General features: G+C 43.6%; 1 long non-coding RNA gene across 1 annotated transcript in view; it reads right to left on the reverse strand.

The window, feature by feature from the left end:
* Nucleotides 1-7,253: 7,253 nt before the first annotated feature.
* LOC144616009 (uncharacterized) overlaps nt 7,254-18,247 on the reverse strand; it is a 28,441-nt gene continuing 17,447 nt past the window's right edge. The window contains exon 3 of the long non-coding RNA XR_013554854.2: nt 7,254-7,464. This is a non-coding gene — a long non-coding RNA (uncharacterized LOC144616009). The remainder of the gene's footprint in view (nt 7,465-18,247) is intronic.

Consider the following 18,247-nt stretch of genomic DNA (forward strand, 5'->3'; position numbering starts at 1 on the left):
TGGCTCAGTAGGTTAAGCGTCTGACTTTGGCTCAGGTCATGATCTCACAGTTTGTGAGTTTGAGCCCCACGTCAGGTTCTGTGCTGATAGTGCAGAGTCTGGAGCCTGCTCCAGATTCTGTGTTTCCCTTTCTCTCTGCTCCTCTCTCTCTCTCTCTCTCTCTCTCTCTCAAAAACAAACATTAAAAAAATTTAAAAAAAATTGTAATACAAACATTGCTTAAATGCATCACATAGTTGCTGAAGCAAGAAGGAAAGAAAGTAATAACATTTCGGAGGGGAAACCCGTAAAGCAGGGAGCTGATCTTTTTGCAGCCACTTTCCCCAAAGGAAACTGGTTAACCCAATCCCTGGGTGCAAGCAATAAGCCGAAAACCCAGTCTTTGCCTGATGAAAGAGCTGCTTCTGGTTGATGGAGAAGCCAACAGACTTACGGCAGTTTTATGCAGCTTCAGTGACATAATTGAAAGGCCTCAAATGAGGAAGTTTTCTCTTCAAGATAGCCGCAAAGGATGGGACAAAGAAAAGCTGGGCTGAAACCCTCAGAAAAGCAAAGTAAAGCTTTTGGCAACCTCACTGTAACAATGAGACAAAGACTGGAGTTCCTGATCTGCCAGGGGGAGGAGTACCAGCACACACAACAAACTGTCAGGTGAAAGCCTTAGGAGACATCAGGATGTGAAGAGGGTGAACCAAATGTAAACTGAGCTGTGCCCAAACTGCAACCCAGACTACGGTCCACTTTAGTCCCTTATTGAACTAATGTGGATCAGCCCCCAGTCTATCTACTTAGCAAGGAAAAAGGTGAACTCTCTCTGGAAGAAGATGATATTTGAAACACACACACACACACACACACACGTGCACACACACACACACACACACACACACTCTATTTATTTAAAAATTACAAGGCATGCCAAGGAAAACAACTCTACTGAGTCCTTATGGAAGAAATATATGTACTAGAAACAGACCCACAGTAGACAAGAATTTTTAAAATAACTAATATGTTCAAAAAACTAGAGGAAAAGATGGAGAAAAATAAACCATTAGAGGATTTTACCCCAGAACGGAAATCTTTTTTAAAAACATCAGTGAAACTCTAAAATGGAAAGTACAATCACCAAAATTAAAACTGAATACATGGCTCTATGAACAATATATAGTACAAGAAAGAATTGGCGAACTGAAAAATAAGTCCACAGGAAATATATGTTTTAAAGCACAAAGGAAAACAAGAATGAGGAGCACAGAAATATGCAGGATATACTGGAAAAGTTTAATTATGTGTATAATTCGAATTCGATTAGAAAGTAAGAATGGGACGGAAGAAATATTTGAAGAGATAGCAAAGAATTTTCCAAAACTAATGTGTAACATCATCTCACAGACTTCAGAAGCTAAAGTAAAATAAACACAAAGAAAATCACACACAGGCATATCAAAATAAAACTGCTGGAAACCAAAGACAAAAACAATACCCTAAAAGAAGCCAAAGGAAAAGAAAGCACATTATCTTCAAAAGCGTAATAATGAGATTAACAGCTGACTTCTCAGTAGAAATGATGGAATCTAGGAGACAGTGGAGTGATTCCTCTTTAAATACAGGAGGAAAATAACTGTTGACCTACAATTTTATAGTCAGTGACAACACTCTTACAAAGTGAAGGTGAACTAAAAATATTTTCAGACCATCAAAACCATAGTAATAACTTAATAATTCTAACCCCCATGCGATAGACTGAATAATGGCCTTCCAAAGATGTCCACGTCCTAATTACCAGAAGCCATGAATATGTTACATTACATAGCAAAAGGGGCTTGGAGGATGTAATTAAGATTGCTAATCAGCTGACCTGAAAATAGGAAGATTACCCTAGTGTATCTGAGTGAACCATGCACAATCATATGAGCCCTTACAAGCAGAGTTTCCCTACAGCCAAAGGTGAAGAGAAAGGCAGGAGAAAGATATAGCAGAAAGGAAGGTCAGGGAGACTTCAGTGCCTCATGGTGAGCTCTGAGATAAGCAAGCCCATGTGCAAGAATGAGAGAGAGGCCTCTAGGAGCTGATGGTGTTCCACAACGGACAGGCAGCACAGAAACAGAACCTAGTACCACGTGTGAGGGTTGGGGCATCTGAACATGTGCACAGGAGACTTCTAGCACTATGAGACAGAGATGGGAGTGTGAAGAGAAGGGGGAAGGGAAGGCTGGGAGCAAGGGCCTGTCTCTGAATGTCCTCAGGTATAATGCCAAGGGATCAAAAGGTTCTACAGGAGATCATAACTGTGTATTTATCAAAATAAAGAGACATACTATAGTAATCAAGACAGTATGGTACCAGCATATGGACAGGCATGTAGATCAATGAAAAAGAATTGAGAGCCCAGAAATAAATGCCTTACATTTATAGTTAACTGGTTTTCAGTAAGCATGCCAAAAAAAAAAAAAAAAAAAAAAGCAATAAGAAAGAACTATCCTTGGGGCACCTCGGTGGCTCAGCCGGTTGAGTGTTTGACTCTTGATTTTGGCTCAGGTCATGATCCCAGGGCTGTGGGATTGAACCCCATGTCAGACTCCACATTGGGCATGGAGCCTGCTTAAGATAATCTCATTCTCTCTCTCTCTCTCTCTCAAATAAAAAGAAATGAAAAATGAAAAGAAAGAAATATCCTTTCCAACAAATAGTGCTGGGACAACTGAATACTCACAAACAAAAAACACTTCACATCATATAAAAAAACTTTACTCAAAAATTATCACAGACTGGGGCGCCTGGGTGGCTCGGTCGGTTAAGCGTCCGACTTTGGCTCAGGACACTCACGGTCCGTGAGTTCGAGCTCCGCGTCGGGCTCTGTGCTGACAGCTCAGAGCCTGGAGTCTGCTTCAGATTCTGTGTTTCCCTCTCTCTCTGACCCTCCCCCGTTCATGCTCTGTCTCTCTCTGTCTCAAAAATAAATATTAAAAAAAAAATTAAAAAAAATTATCACAGACTGAAATGTAAGAGCTAAAACTATAAACATCCTACAAGGAATGGGAATGAATCTTCATAATCCTGGGTTAGGCAATGACTTCTTACCTATGACACCAGAAACACATGCAATTTTTTTTTTTAAATGAGAAATTGGACTTAATGAAAATTAAAAGTTTGTGTACATCAAAAGATACTATCACAAAAATAAAAAGCAACCCATACACTGGGAGAAAATATTTGCAAATCATGCATCTGAAAAGGAATGTGTATTCAGAGCACATAAATAACCTTCAAATTTCGATGGCAAAAAGATAAGCAGCTCAATTAGAAAATCAGCAAGAGACATAAAGAGATATTTCACCGGAGAGGACATACAGGTTATCAAGGAAGCACATGAAAAGACGTTCAACATCATTAACCATCAGGAAAATGCAAATTAAAACCACAATAAGCTACCATTATACACCCATCGGAACGGCGAAAATTTAAAAGAGGGACAACATCAACGCTGATGAGGATGCAGAGAAATTGTTATCACTCATATATTGCTGGTGGAAACACAAAATGGTACAGGCACCCTGGGAACCAGTGTGGCGGTTTCTTATAAATGTAAACGCGGTTACCACACAGCCCGGCAACGGCACTCTTGGGCTTTTATGTCAGAGCAATGAAAACTCAAGTCACACGAACATTTGTACATAAATGCTCGCAGAGGCTTTCTTCACAATAGTGAAAAACACAACAGCTCAATGTCCTTCAACAGGAACCGCTGATCCACGCAGCAGCTTGGATGAATTTCCAGAGAATTACGTGAAGTGAAAAAAAGGCCAATCTCCAAAGGTCACATACTCTAGGATTCCAAGATGTGACATTCTTGAAATAACAAATTGTACAAATGGAGAGCAGGTTAGCAGTTGCCAGAGGTTAGGAACGGCGGGGGGTAGGTGGGTGGATATGGTTATAAAGAACCACACGAGACATCATGTTCTGATTCTGACGGTGGTGGTGGGGCACTCAAACCTTCACCGATGACAAAAATGCATAGAACCAAGCACACATGCACACGCATGCACACACACGAGTACAAACAAAATGAGAAATCTGAGTAAGATTGGTAGATTATATTGATGTCAATATCCTGGTCGTGATATTCTACGATATGTTACCAGTGGGAGAAACTGGGCAAGTGTAGAGTCTCTCTGAATTTTTTCTTACATAGGCCCATGAATCTACAGTTACCTCAATAAAAATTTCAGTTAAAAAAGGGTGTATATAGTACATCTGAAACTAATATAATGTTGCATGTCAATTATACCTCAATTTTTTAAAAAGGCAAGTGATTTCAATCGATATTTTCCCAAAGAAGATGCAAAAATGACCAACAGACACATGAAAAGATGCTCAGGGACACCTGTGGCTCAGTGAGCTAAGCATCTGACTCTTGATTTTGGTTCAGGTCATGACCTCACAGTTTAGTGAGATAGAGCCCCACATGGGGCTCCACACTGTCAGTGTGGAGATTCTCTCTCTTCCTCTCTCTCCCCCCCCACCCCGCTCTCTTTCCCTCTCTTTCTCTCTCTCTCTCCCTCTCAAAATAAATAAACTTTGTTTGTTTGTTTTTTTTTTTAAAGAAAAGATGTGGGGCACCTGGCTCACTCAGTTAGTTAAGCGTCCAACTTCGGCTCAGGTCATGATCTCCCAGTCTGTGAGTTCGAGCTCCACGTCAGGCTCTGTGCTGACAGCTCAGAGCCTCGAGTCTGCTTTGGATTCTCCCTCTTTCTCTGCCCACCCCCTCACTGGTACTCTGTCCTGTTCTCCCTCAAAAATAAATAAACATTAAAACAATTTATTAAGAAAGTAAAGATGCTCAACGTGATTCGTCATTAGGAAAATGCACACTGTCAACATGACAAAACCACAGTGAGATACCATTTCTTACCTACTCGGTGGTTATGATGAAAAAGACAGAGGGGCGCCTGGGTGGCGCAGTCGGTTAGGCGTCCGACTTCAGCCAGGTCACGATCTCGCGGTCCGTGAGTTCGAGCCCCGCGTCAGGCTCTGGGCTGATGGCTCGGAGCCTGGAGCCTGTTTCCGATTCTGTGTCTCCCTCTCTCTCTGCCCCTCCCCTGTTCATGCTCTGTCTCTCTCTGTCCCAAAAATAAATAAAAAACGTTGAAAAAAAAAAAATTTAAAAAAAAAATTTAAAAAAAAAAAAGAAAAAAAAAATTAAAAAAAAAAGAAAAAGACAGAGAGTAACAAGTGTTGTCCAGGATGTGGATGAATTAGAGCCCTCACATAGTGCTGGGGGGAATGTCGAATGGAATGATGTAGCCACTTTGGAAAACAGTTTAGCAGTGTTTCAAAAGATGAAATACAGACTTACGTGTGACTAGCAATTCCACTTCTCACTATCTACCCAAAAGAAATGAATGAAAACATATATCTACACAAACACTTGTACACAACGGTCATACCAGCCTTATTCACAATAGCCAAAGAGTGGAAACAACCCAAGTGTCCAAGAACTGCTAAACGGAAAACAAAATGTCATATATCCATACAATGGAATGGATTTGGCAATAAAAAGGAATGACGTACTAATACATGCTAAAAAGTGGGAGAACCTCAAAATCACAATTCTCAGTGAAGCAAGCCAGACACAAAATACCACAGGCTGTATGTTTTCATTTGCATGAAATCTCAAAAAAAGATAACTTTATAGAGAAAAAAAGTAGACTAGTGGTTCCCTAGGGCTGGGGTAGAAATGGGGAGTGATTGCTAACGGGCAGTAGGTTTCTCTTTAGGGGTGATGGAAATGTTCTCAATTCAGATTGTGGTAGTAAGTGTACATCCCTAAGTATGCTAAAACTCTTGATAGAGGTGAATGTCATGCTATGTAAATTATATCTCAATTAAGCAGTTAAAATTAAAAATAAAGTAAAAATAATTAGGCAAATGAAGTACGTTCTCAGAACATAGTTTTTAAATTTTATTTTAGAGAAAGAGAGAGAATGTGCACAGGCAGGGGAGAGGGGCGGAGAGAGACTCTTAAGCAGGCTCTACTCTGTCATCATGGAGCCTGATGCAAGGCTCGAGCCCACAACCCACAACGGCTCATGACCTGAGCCGAAATCAAGACTTGGATGCTCAAATGACTGAGCCACCCAGGTGCCCCAATTTCTCAGAACATAGTTGAATAGTTTGTTAGCTTGACACAAAACTGTAGACTATGTAAACGTGTGGTAAGTGGGTCTCCATTTATGTGAGGGACAGCCTGTCATGGTCACGAGTGAGACCAGGCACACAGGGCTGTGTTCACACTAGGAACCAAGCCCCACAAAGTGGGTGACTAGCTTGAGGACCATGCTAAAGAGAGTGGGGAAAATGCACAGGGATTTAGAAAGTTCTAGTCACGCTAATGGAGGCTACATTAGACCCTACCACTTTAAAGTACTTAGGGTTCTCTTTCACTCCACAGTTCTGCTAGTCGCCGCACGGTCTCGAGAAAGTACACACTCCAAGCTGAGAACATGTTACCCTTGAGTTCTCCATTTCCTCCAGAAGCTTCCTATCACTGAATCCTCTCCTAGCCTAGTCTTCAACTCACAATTCAATGAAACTCACAGATAAATTTTCCTCTAAGCCACAGCTCCTAACTCCTAGCACTCAATTTATGGTCCATTTTATACATCATTATCCCCTTATAAGTCTGTCCTAATCAACGCCACGGGTAAATTAAAGAAACAACATGTCGAAAATAAAAATAGCGTACTCAGTCATCATTTCGATATAATTCAGCATCTATAATTCAGCATCTATTCAGCATTCGATATAATTCAGCATCGAATTCAGAATTCGATATAATTCAGAATTGCCCAATATCTAAAAGAACAACAGAGTGCGAGCTGGGGAAGGCATGGCATCTGAACAAAAGCAATGCTGTGCTGGTGAATGCGGTCAGACCAGTCCAAGCATTGTATTCGCGGAAAGGGAAAATGCTTCAGTGTTTTGTCATGCCTTAATTAAGAGCAAAGTGCTCTTTCATAGATCCTTGCTTGGTGGCCCAAGGATCTAAGTGATTACCACCTGGATTTGATGAGTCAGACTCTAAATATTAAAACATCACCGCAGGCCATGTCTGTTGCTCAGATCTGCCCTTTCGAGGCTGGAGACCCTAACTGTGTGGGAGGCTCGGGTCCCCAGGCTCTGCCCCTCCCCTGCCAGCCCTCCTCTCTAAGGGGTCATCTTCCACGGAGGCTGCCTCTGCCCTAAGGGGAAGCCCGGGGAAATCTGCACGAGAGCGTGGGCTGTGGAGAGACTTTTAGAGATGGGGACTCACCGGGCCGTGGGCAAGCTACCCGCTGGTTTTCTCCATTTCCCCTCCAGACTCCTTCTCCACCTCCCTCTCTCCTGCTCTCCGCCAAGAGACATGGACCGCCATATACTCCACCGCCAGGCTCTCTTCCCTCTTACTTCCGGGTGCCTGGCCTAGAACAGAAATTGGTGAAGACATGGGAGGGAGACAATGGGGTATTTTTCGCCCCCGCTCTTCCTGGTCAGACAGCTGGGGTGACAGCAGCATAGTGTGGTCCTCTACCCGAGTGCTTTTCCAGGGCCCTTGTCTACGATGGCCGGTCTGGCTGGGCCAGCATCCGATCCCTTATGTTGCTCCTCAGGCCTCGGAGAGAGTAGCAGAGTCCCTGCGGCAGCTAGCCCCAGGACGCCCCACTCCCCTTGTTAGAGTCCCTTAACCCTCCCCGCTCCTTTGTTGATATTCCCCTCATAAGACTGTCTTCAGTGACCGGTTTTGAGAGTGCCATCTGTTTCCTGCCACAATCCAAGCGATAAAAAAGGAGCTACCATTGGTGAGTGCAATTAGGAGGAATTGATAAACGGTTTAACATTTTATTTTACCCTGCTGTGTGTAACTGTTTATATATTTTAAAATGAGTAGGTGTTGCTTCGGTGACTAAATGCACATGCACACGAGGGTTCCTCTTTTTTGTAACATGCTTCCCATTCGAATATGTATTTTTTCAAGTACCTCGCCTCTCCCAGTGAAGGAAACTCTTAACCAGCCTCTTTTCCCCAGTGACCTTTTAAGATCAAGCCCATGATGTGTGTTCTCATGGTGCTTACATTACCCACGCACCTTTCCAACACAAGGCACCTTATTCATCTAAGCCCTTATTTCAAGTCTGGGACATGAATTTTGCACAGCATCCTTCTAAAACTCCTCATCCGAGAGAATGAACAGCACAGGTTGGCGTGTTGTAAATGGCAACATTCTAAAGATATAAAATTGCTTTACTATTGCTTTTGCTGTGTCTAACCATCTATTCGTGCTTCGATCAAAAGCATAGGAATGAGTCAACTTCCAGGCCTCAGATTTCAGCTAACAGCTTAACTTGAAGCTATTATAATTCTGGCCCCGTTTAATTGGATTTGAAAGCCCATTTATGAAATGGATTTAAATCTGAGAACCTTGGACTGCCATCCTGTGCCTCGTTGGAGGGCCCCCTGGACTGCTGTCTGATGGCCCAGTGAACTTGACCCGACCTCTTGCTTTCTTCTGGTTCCCCAACGGGTAGAAATTCTCACAATTTCCTTCATTCTCGTTAGTACTTTTCTACCTTCTCCAATTTCTGCTTTTTCTTACTCGTTTGCTCTCTAATGTTCATTTTCTTCCTCAGTGAAAATGCTTACTTCCCAACACTCATGAGAGACTTTGTGATTCCAAAATAAGATTTAAAAAAGGCATAAATCAATCAAATTGAATGGTGGAAATATTGGTTGAGTTGTCTGGAATCAGGATGGTTCTTCATGCATCACAGCCACCCTCACCATCACACACACACACACACACACGTTCCACAAGCACAAGTGTGCAAACACTTAATGTAAAGCAGATACAACCTCCATTCTCAGAGCATATGTCTAATGAGAGAAGCAAGAATAATATGTTCTATACATTTGTAGCTAGTCTATATCTCAGTATATTTTTTCTTGCACCCCCAGATCTGTAAGAAATACAGCTCTGTTTTTCTTCAACTCATAGTATTTTATCTTTCAGGCCACCATTACACCATCACCATTACATCAGAGTGGTAGAAACAAAATCTCATTCTTTACCCGAGGTTGTCTCTACATTTTGGGGTGGGGGGGAGTGGGGGTCATATGTCATGCCAAGGTGTCCAGAAGTGGAGAAGAGTGAACCAGTCCCTTGCTGTCATCTGTCCACACCGGCATCTGCTCAGACATGCGTTGCCTGGCCCTTAGTATTTGGTCTATACACGTGATCACAGAGATAGTTCCCTTTCAATACACTTGCTCCTTTGAGTTTTAGGGTTCTCTCCCTGAATCCTGGGCTCCTTGCGGGGCCCCGAGAATCATCCAGATGTTTCTGTGACATGTGGAGGTGCAGGATGTCTAACTCATCCCATGGTCACCTCTTCTCCAGGATCCGGTGGCTTCCTGGGGCACGAAGAGGGCAGGGAACACACACTCTCTCTGCCCTCTGACACACAACCTGTCTGGTTTTGCTAACCGTGATGGGAGAAGCAGATGTGGGGCTCATCCTTCTGGAACGGACCAACGTCTACACTCTCGCTGCCTTCTATCACTTTCATTCCATTCTTACTAGGAATAAAGCTCTTCTTGTATGTTTTTTAATGGGTAAGGGTGGAGATGAAATCTCCATGTCAAAAGGGGCAAACGGTTTGCACACACACGGGATGCTCCAGGACCCGGTCGCACAGCAAGAGCCTTCAGAGGGAATACTGTACCACTGCCGGATACGTTTAAAAGAGAAACACAATAATTGTATTTTAAACTATCAGTTTTATAATACTCTGGAAATTAAATCTCGCTTAAATCTATTTAAACTTACAATGAAAAAACTTGGGAGTATCATCAGCTTTATCTTTTTTTTCAGCTTATTTATTTTGAAAGAGAGTGAGTGCAAGCAGGGGAGGGGCAGAGAGAGGGGAAGAGAGAGAATCCCAAGCTGGCTCTGAGCTGTCCGCGCTGATAGCTCAGAGCCCAATGTGGGGCTCCATTGCACGACTATGAGATTATGACCTGAGCCAAAATCAAGAGCTGGGTGCTTAACCAACTGAGCCACCCAGGCACCCCTCAACTTGATCATATTATAAGGGCTAAGCAGTCTTCCAAAATCTTTTTAAGGGGGTGTTTGACCAAAGAGTTTCAAGACCAAGTACCCTAGAAATTAAAAAAGAAATTATTAATTTTAAATGGAAATTGGGAAGACTTGCCTTTGAGATGGATCTTGAAAAGTGAGTTGAACATTGCAGGCTGATGTGCTGGGAAAAGGAGGTCCAGGTGGTGGGGTGAATCTATGGGGAGCTGGTGTAACCAGAGTGTGCATGGAGGACCTAATGTGTCACTCTGATGAATCTAGACTTGTCAATAGGCAAAAGGGGGAAATGAATATGTCTGATCAGGAACAACCCGTGGCCAATACTAAGAGGACATTGGTTAAACCTCCTGGAAATTTAATGTCCAGAACACAAAGAACTCCTACAGTTAAACAATAACAATAAAAAAAAAAAACCTGATTTATAAACGAGTAGACTTGAATAGACATTTCTCCAAAGAAGACATCCATATGGCCAACAGGCACATGAAAAGATGCTCAGCATCATTAATCATCAGGGCAATACGAATGGAAACCACAGTGAGATACGACTTCATACCCATTCGGATGGCTATTATCAAAAACAAAACAAACATAAACAACAACAAAACAGAAGGGTTGGTGAGGATGTGAAAAAAAATTGGAACCCTTGTACTCTGCTAGTGGGATGTAAAATGGTGCAACCACTATAAAAGCATGGTGGTTCCTCAATAAATGAAAAATAGAATTACCATATAATCCATCAATTTCACTCCTGGGTATATATATCCAAAAGAACCGAAAGCGGGTTCTCGAAGAGACATTTGTGCACCCGTGTTCACAGAAGCCTTATTCACCAAAGCCAAAAAGCAACCCAAGTATCCATCGACAGATAAGTGGATAAACAGAATGTGGTCCATACATACAATGGAATATTATTCCATTATTTGGCCTTAAAAAGGAAGGAAATTCTGACACATGCTACAACATAGAAGAGGCTTGAAGACATTATTGGTTAAGTGAAATAAGGCAATCACAACAGGACAAATACTGTATGATTCTACTCATACGTGCACCCAGAGGAGTCGAATTCACAGATATGGCAGTGATAGTAATTATAGTTATGGTAAATTTAGTAGAATGGTGGTTGCCAGGGGCTGGGGAGAGGGGTGAGTGGGAAGATATTGTTCTGGGTATGGAGTTTGGGAAGATGACACAAGTTCTGGAGGTAAATGGCACTGTTGGCTGCACGACAATGTGAAAGCACTTAATGCCGCTGAATTATATGCTTTCCAATGATTAACATGGTAAATTTATGTTATGTCTTTTGCCACAATTAAAAAAATTTTTTTAATGTTTATTTATTTTTGAAGGAGAGAGAGACAGAGCATGAGCAGGGGAGGGGCAGAGAGAGAGGGAGACACAGAACCCGAAGCAGGCTCCAGGCTCCGAGCTGTCAGCACAGAGCCCGATGCGGGGCTTGAACCCACAAACCACGAGATCATGACCTGAGCCGAAGTCGGACACTCAGCTGACTGAGCCACCCAGGCGCCCCTATTTTACCACAATTTTTAAATCGTTTTTCAAATAGTTAAAATGACACATTTTATATTATGTATATGTTAAAATTTTTCACGTTGATTTATCTTTGAGAAAGAGACAGAGTGCGAGCGGCAGAGGGGCAGAAGGAGAGGGAGAAGAATCCAAAGTAGGCTCCAGGCTCTGAGCTGTCAGCACAGAGCCCAACGCAGGGATTGAACTCACGAGCCATGAGATCATGACCTGAGCTGAAGTCAGACGCTTAACCGACTGAGCCACCCAGGCACCCCTATGTTATGCGTATTTTAAATGAAAATATACATTTAAAATTTTTTCTGGAAACTTAAGCCTCTTCCTTTGGAGACTAGAAAAGACCTGCTGAGGGTGCGTTTGAGCTTATTTTGAACTAGTCACCTTTGCCCTTTGTGAAAACCCAGCAATGCAGCGGCTGCTCCGGGGGGGCAGTGCTGCGGCCACACCCATGTCCCTCTCTTGCCCCTGGTATTTTCCTCCACCTGCGGTTTGCACCCTCCAACCCTGCTGACTACAGCACAGGACTCAATAAACTCTTCGTTTCACTTTTTTCCGTCCCCAGGAATGAGTCATTAGCGCCTCAAATATTCCCGTGGGGTACCTGCCAACCTGCTTAAGCCTCTGTCCTGACTGCATTGAACTCTGTTTCCTCTCTTCCTCAGATACTTGTTGAACTCTTTCACTGGCCTCTCACTCTCGAAAAACAAAGCATAAAATGAAATGAAAACAAACCCCGCTCCACGTTATTCCACGTGCAGTTAAACCCTCTACACCAAGTTTAAGTTCAAACCTTCACACGTTTATGGTCTCTGGTCATTTGTTCAACAAATGTTATTGTGCATCTGCCGGTGGCAGGGATGGAGCTCGATACAAGCGATGAGGACACAATTTCAGCCATTGTGATGCCTGTGGGTCAGCGGGGGAAACAAATAAATAAACAGGAAATCACAGCCCAGAGTGAAAATGCAAGCATAGGACTAAGCACTGGGTGGGGGTGGCGGGCAGAGGCTGGGGGTGGGGTGGAGGGGCACCCAACCCAACTGAAAAGATGGGAAGAAGGGAATCCCAGAAAGAAGCAGTCTCAGGTGAGAAGGCTAGAGGAGAGACAGGTGCCGACACACAGTGTAAGCAGGTGTGTGTCCCCAAGATCCCAGCGTCACCACCCCATTTGTCTCCCCGCGAAATACGCGGCCTCTTCCTTACGTATTGACAGCTCCCCGTTAGTTTTTCCAACTTTTCCTGCTTGAAACTTCAAAAGAACCAACAAGAGAAAACACAGCGCCTCATCTTTTGAGCTTTAACTCCTTGGAAAGACCTGGGCTTTCAGGACATCCCACACCCTGTGTCATCCCCCTTCCCCTGACATTCTCCTCTTTCCCTAACACTAGGTCGAGTGGCAGTGAACATAATATGCATTATGCGAAAGCAACTTGAAGGCTCTAACACGTGATCAAAGTGCTTGGGTATGAATCATCATGATTAATAATAGGATGTTTTGCACAGAGGAAAGAGCAGAGTCTGAGATCCCGGAAATCTTGGGTCTAGTTCCTTCCTCTGGCTCCATGACCCTGAGTAAATTCTAAATGTCTATGCGGTGGATCTTGGTATTTTCCTCTATCTTGCACTCCATATTCTTAGACAAATGCTCATCCTGGAGCACAGGCGCGCGCGCACACACACACACACACACACACACACACACACACAGATGTATATGCATGGATAGGTGATACACATATACAAATACGGGGGGATATGTTTAAAATTTTTTAATATAAATGATAGGTATCTGGGTGATCACTATACTATTCTTTTAATTTTTATGAATGTTTGAAACTTTCACAACAAAAATTTTAGGAAACAAAATTCCTACCTTCCAACCGTCTTCCACCTGTGACCTGTGACTTTCCCTCTATTCAGGGCACACTCTCTGGTTACTTTTTAAAAGAGCATTCATATGTTACTCTAACTGTGACATAAAGATTTTGGGTCTTTAAAAAAATGCTTATTTATTTATTTTTGAGAGAGAGAGAGGCAGACAGGGAGACAGAGAAACCCAAGCAGGCTCCATGCTGTCAACACAGAGACTGATGCGGGGCTCAAACTCAAGAACCATGAGACCATGACCTGAGCTGAAATCAAGAGTCGGAGGCTTAACCGACTGAGCCACCCAGGCGCCCCAAGATTTTGTGTCTTCTTTAAAGGATTTCAGCACGAGCAAGTAAGAGACGATTGGAGGGCCAGGGAGGCTGTCTTCCCAGAGCCCCATAAAGCATATCGTGGAGGCTCCGTCTGCCCGTCTATACCCATGCTTGCACGACACAGTGTCCCTCTTTAAGCCACGTGTCTCAAGTGGGTTCTGTCTTAAACTGGCTGCTGTTCTGAGTCCCATTACCTCTCTAGACCACAGCCTGCTCATTTTTGAAATGAGGCATGTGGACTCCTGGGCGCCCCTCCTCCCCCCGGCAGACGTGGTTAACAACATACAAAACACTGGGCTGGATGCCCTCTAGGACCCTCCTGAGCAATAATCCACGGGAGTCTCTAACACAGCGTGGGTTGTGTCCTCACACGACAGCGTCTCTCCCAGGCTTCCCCCACTTCCCCACTCACACCCCTCCATCATTCACAGCGCGAGCTGGACCCTATCACCCCAAAGAGAACGGCTCTCCTGACTCTGCCGGCCTGTGAGCCTAAAGCAAGAGAACGCAAAATACAGTGGGGTCAAGGCAGATATCCCACAAGCCAGAAGCACTTTCTTTCTGCTCGTCCTTTGAAATAAACCAAAATTGCTCATCTTTGCCCTGTTACATTAAACTATGTTTTACAGGCCACACTGCCTTAACTATGGTTTCAGAGGTATTTTCTTGTTATTCAGAGCTCTCTTTTTTTAATGTACTTTTTTTTGAGAAAAGCTTTATAAAAGCATATTTCAGTCTAAAAATATAAATACTTTCCTTTAGGAAGTCACCGCTCCCTTCCCCTCACATATTTGAGGAAATACTGCAGATATAACTGTAATGATGTTAAAAAGGAAACCTGACCACAAAACAAGTTCCCTTCCAGCGTTTTCATGGGAGGCCAATAACAGCTGATGCCCAAAGTGATGGGAGCTGGGTGGGGGCCCCTTTCCCCTCAATGTCATACACCACCTTCCGTTTTCTGTGGGCCGAATGTTAAATCAATCTAAGCGAGAGTCAACAAAGGTCCTTTTCATCCGGGGACATACAAAACTGCAGGGCCCGGTCCTGAAGGTTCAAGTCTCTGAGACCTTCCATCGGCTGAGTGAACTACAGGAATTCATTTAATAATCCTGTGGAATGATCCTTCTTCGTGGAAGATGGAAGCACGGAGCACCGCCTGACCAGCTTCTGCACTGACCCCTCATTCTTCCCCGGCTCTTCTCTTGCCCCGACTTGTCTGGATTATGTGATTATCACAAGACCAGCACACAGGGGGACCCTTGATGGAGCCCTGACTGTTTTCTCTTTTCTTCGGCACATTTCAAAGAACTGACAAAAGCAATTGAGGAAAGATTTCTTTCGGATTCAGTGTCGCTCAGGCCACAGGTACACACGCCTTGTTCCGACCATCAACGGCATTAAGCAAGCGCAACAAAGAGTAACAGTGCCCGCTAAATGCACGCTATTAGCAGCTGAGCCAGCTTGCAAAAATAAAAGTCATATTATCGCTCAGATTTATGTCCAGCTGGAGAGGATTATCAACAAATGCAACAATAAATTACAGGACAAAACAGTATGAATGCAATAAACGGCCACAATCTGTGATATCACCTGAAAGCACTGTGCAGTTTGAGTGCCTGGGGAAGGCTTCACGCAGAATAAACAGAACAGAGGAACAATTACTGCCATGGGTTTTGACTGCGAACTGCCCTGGTACCTATGAGCTATAGGACAAATGCTTGGAGCTGTAGGGCAAAATACTTAAGCTATTTCTGCCTTAGTTTCCTCATCTGTAAAATAGAGATAATACAAGCACTTTTATCAGAAGGTTGTAATAAGGAATACACACGCACAAACACACCCATAGGGATGTGTATATAGATACAGATATAGGTATAGATATAGATATAGGTATATGCGTGTATTTATTTCTTAGTCTATTTTCACACTAGAATGTAAACTGCATAACAATGGGAAATATTGATTGTTTGCTGCTACGGTGACTGTCCTGTATCAACTTAGCTAAACTGAAACTACATTTCCAGCATTCTCTTCCCTGCATATTCTTGGCTTAGGGCTGGTCACAAGAGAAATTTGCACGATTACTTGGAAGTCAGAAAGTGAAGCCTCTGCCATATTTTTATTCTCCGAAGGTCAGTGCAGGGCCCCGGCAGTGTGCTGGCTGGCACGCGTGGTCACGGATCTGCTGGCTCCCTCAGGCTGGTGCCCTTCTCCTTCCCACCACATCTCTTTCTTCGGCTTCTCTGAGTCCTGGGCCAGGCATGCGCACAGCTCCATGGTGAAGACCACCAGCTCCTCCTACAGGTTCCCTGTGTTATCAGGGTTACAGGCAGTGACTGATAGACGGGTTCTGGTTTCTTCTCATGGGTCACGATCTGCTCTTGCTGACCCCGCTTCACATCTAGCTTTCCTTCCCCACGAGCCGGTCTAGGTAACCTATAAAGACTTCGGGACCATCACCAGACGGAGGGGCGACAGCCTTGCACAGAGTCCCCAAGCAGCTTCCACAACTGTGTAAGCTCTGCTTCCTAAAATAATCCCATTATTCTGCATCACTTACAGCGATCTGGCTTTTCTGACTGAGCCTGGACTTGGCAACTGTTGTTAGAGGATGTTCTCTGAACCAGTTCTAGACTATCTGAAATTGGTTCTCTGACCTTATTCAACTGAAAGGCACTAATGACCAGGATCATTAGTAATAATTGGTAATGGTGGTCTGTGAGATGCACAGCAAAAGTTACTTTAATGATTACTGGCAATCAAATGTCTCTAGCAAACAAAGCTTTGGGTGATGAAGTAGTTTGTTCCATAAAAAACTTCGTATATATAATGGGGTTGTTTAGTTGCATTCTGGAGAACGGGGGGGGGGGGGGGGGGGCCGGGGCGGAATGACACGCTCAGGGCTTTAAATTCCTAACTCAAGGTCTGACTAAGGGACAAGAAATCTATGCTTTTTTCCCCAAAGTCAAACCTTTTTCCTGTAGCTATGGGGCCAAGGTTTCTGAAAACCAAACCTAAAGTCCAATCCAGTTGAATTTCCAACTTTACAGGATCTCTTTTGCTAAAGTTAAGGCAATAATTAGAAAGGAGGAGGAGCCTAAAAACTGGGAAGGGGAGATATAGGAAATCAACACGGCTAGGGACCTTGAGTCCCCAAGTTCTGCCGAGTCTTCTTTGCCAGTAGAAGAAATTCTTTCTCCTATGTCTGAGGAAGTTTTCATCCTTGTGCTTGAAGATCCTGACGCGGTCTCTTCTGAGGCCATACACAAGAGACTGGTGACATTCCTCAGGGTGAACTTATTCATTCTAGACCAGATTCAAATTCCAGCAGGCCCCAACAGGTACAACATATGACCCATGCCATACACACCAGAAGAACTGCAAGATTTTACCACTTTATATCAATAGAAACTTTGAGGGCATGCTTGTGAACCCAGTAAACACGTTGGATCATAGTGGAAGGAATACAATGTTGAATTGGGTTTTTGAACTTGTTTATGGAAATATATAATAATGTATGTTAACATAATATAAATTGAAACACAGATTCAATGTGTTCTTGATTCAATGTGTTAGCCAAGTGGCAGGTAGTGGCTCTAACACTTTCCTTATTTGGCTGACTGAAACCTGGTAACTTGATTACCTGGACCCACAGATATGACACTAAGACTTTAAAGAGATAGCACAGAAAGTGTCTGCTACTGGGTGAAAAGAAAATGGAAAATGGTAGTACGGACTTCAAATATATTCCGTCTTTAGGAATGAATGAAAAGGAATGGGTTACTTTGTTATTCACGTCTAAGAGATTCAGCCCTTGTGGAGTTCTTCTCAGTTTTTTACACTAATCCCAGGTGGGAACATCATGGGTCATTTTCTTCCCCAGCCTTGTGTACCACTGCGATCTGCAAATATTCTTGCCTGCTAAATAAAGTCTGGGCGATGTGGTTAATTTTAATGAGAGATTCTAATTAAATCATTTAGCCACGCAAGCACAAAAACCTTCCTCTCTTTCCAGCTGTTCCTTCTCCTGTGGTATCCGTCCCTTTGGTTGAATCTAGCGAGCTCTCTCCCCAGTTGAGGGGACGATTGAGTCCACCAGTTCCGTGACTTTTCAGTTACGACCCCAAATGTCCTATCTTGGCATGTTAGGGAAGTTGCAACGTCTTCATTTGTATTGTGGCTTTAATTAACATGGCTGGGCCCAGAATCCAACAGCCCACATGAGGCAGCACTAGATAAGGTGGAAAAGGGAGACGCCCGGATACAGTGCCAGCTCCGGGGTGCTCAGCATTCTCCCTGCTCCGGTCCCCAGAAACACCCAGTCCTGGAAAGTTTCAGCAGAAAGCACCCTCATGAATCT

Source organism: Panthera onca, chromosome B1, assembly GCF_046562875.1.
Source record: "Panthera onca isolate mPanOnc1 chromosome B1, mPanOnc1 haplotype 2, whole genome shotgun sequence".
In the NCBI taxonomy this organism is placed as follows: domain Eukaryota; kingdom Metazoa; phylum Chordata; class Mammalia; order Carnivora; family Felidae; genus Panthera; species Panthera onca.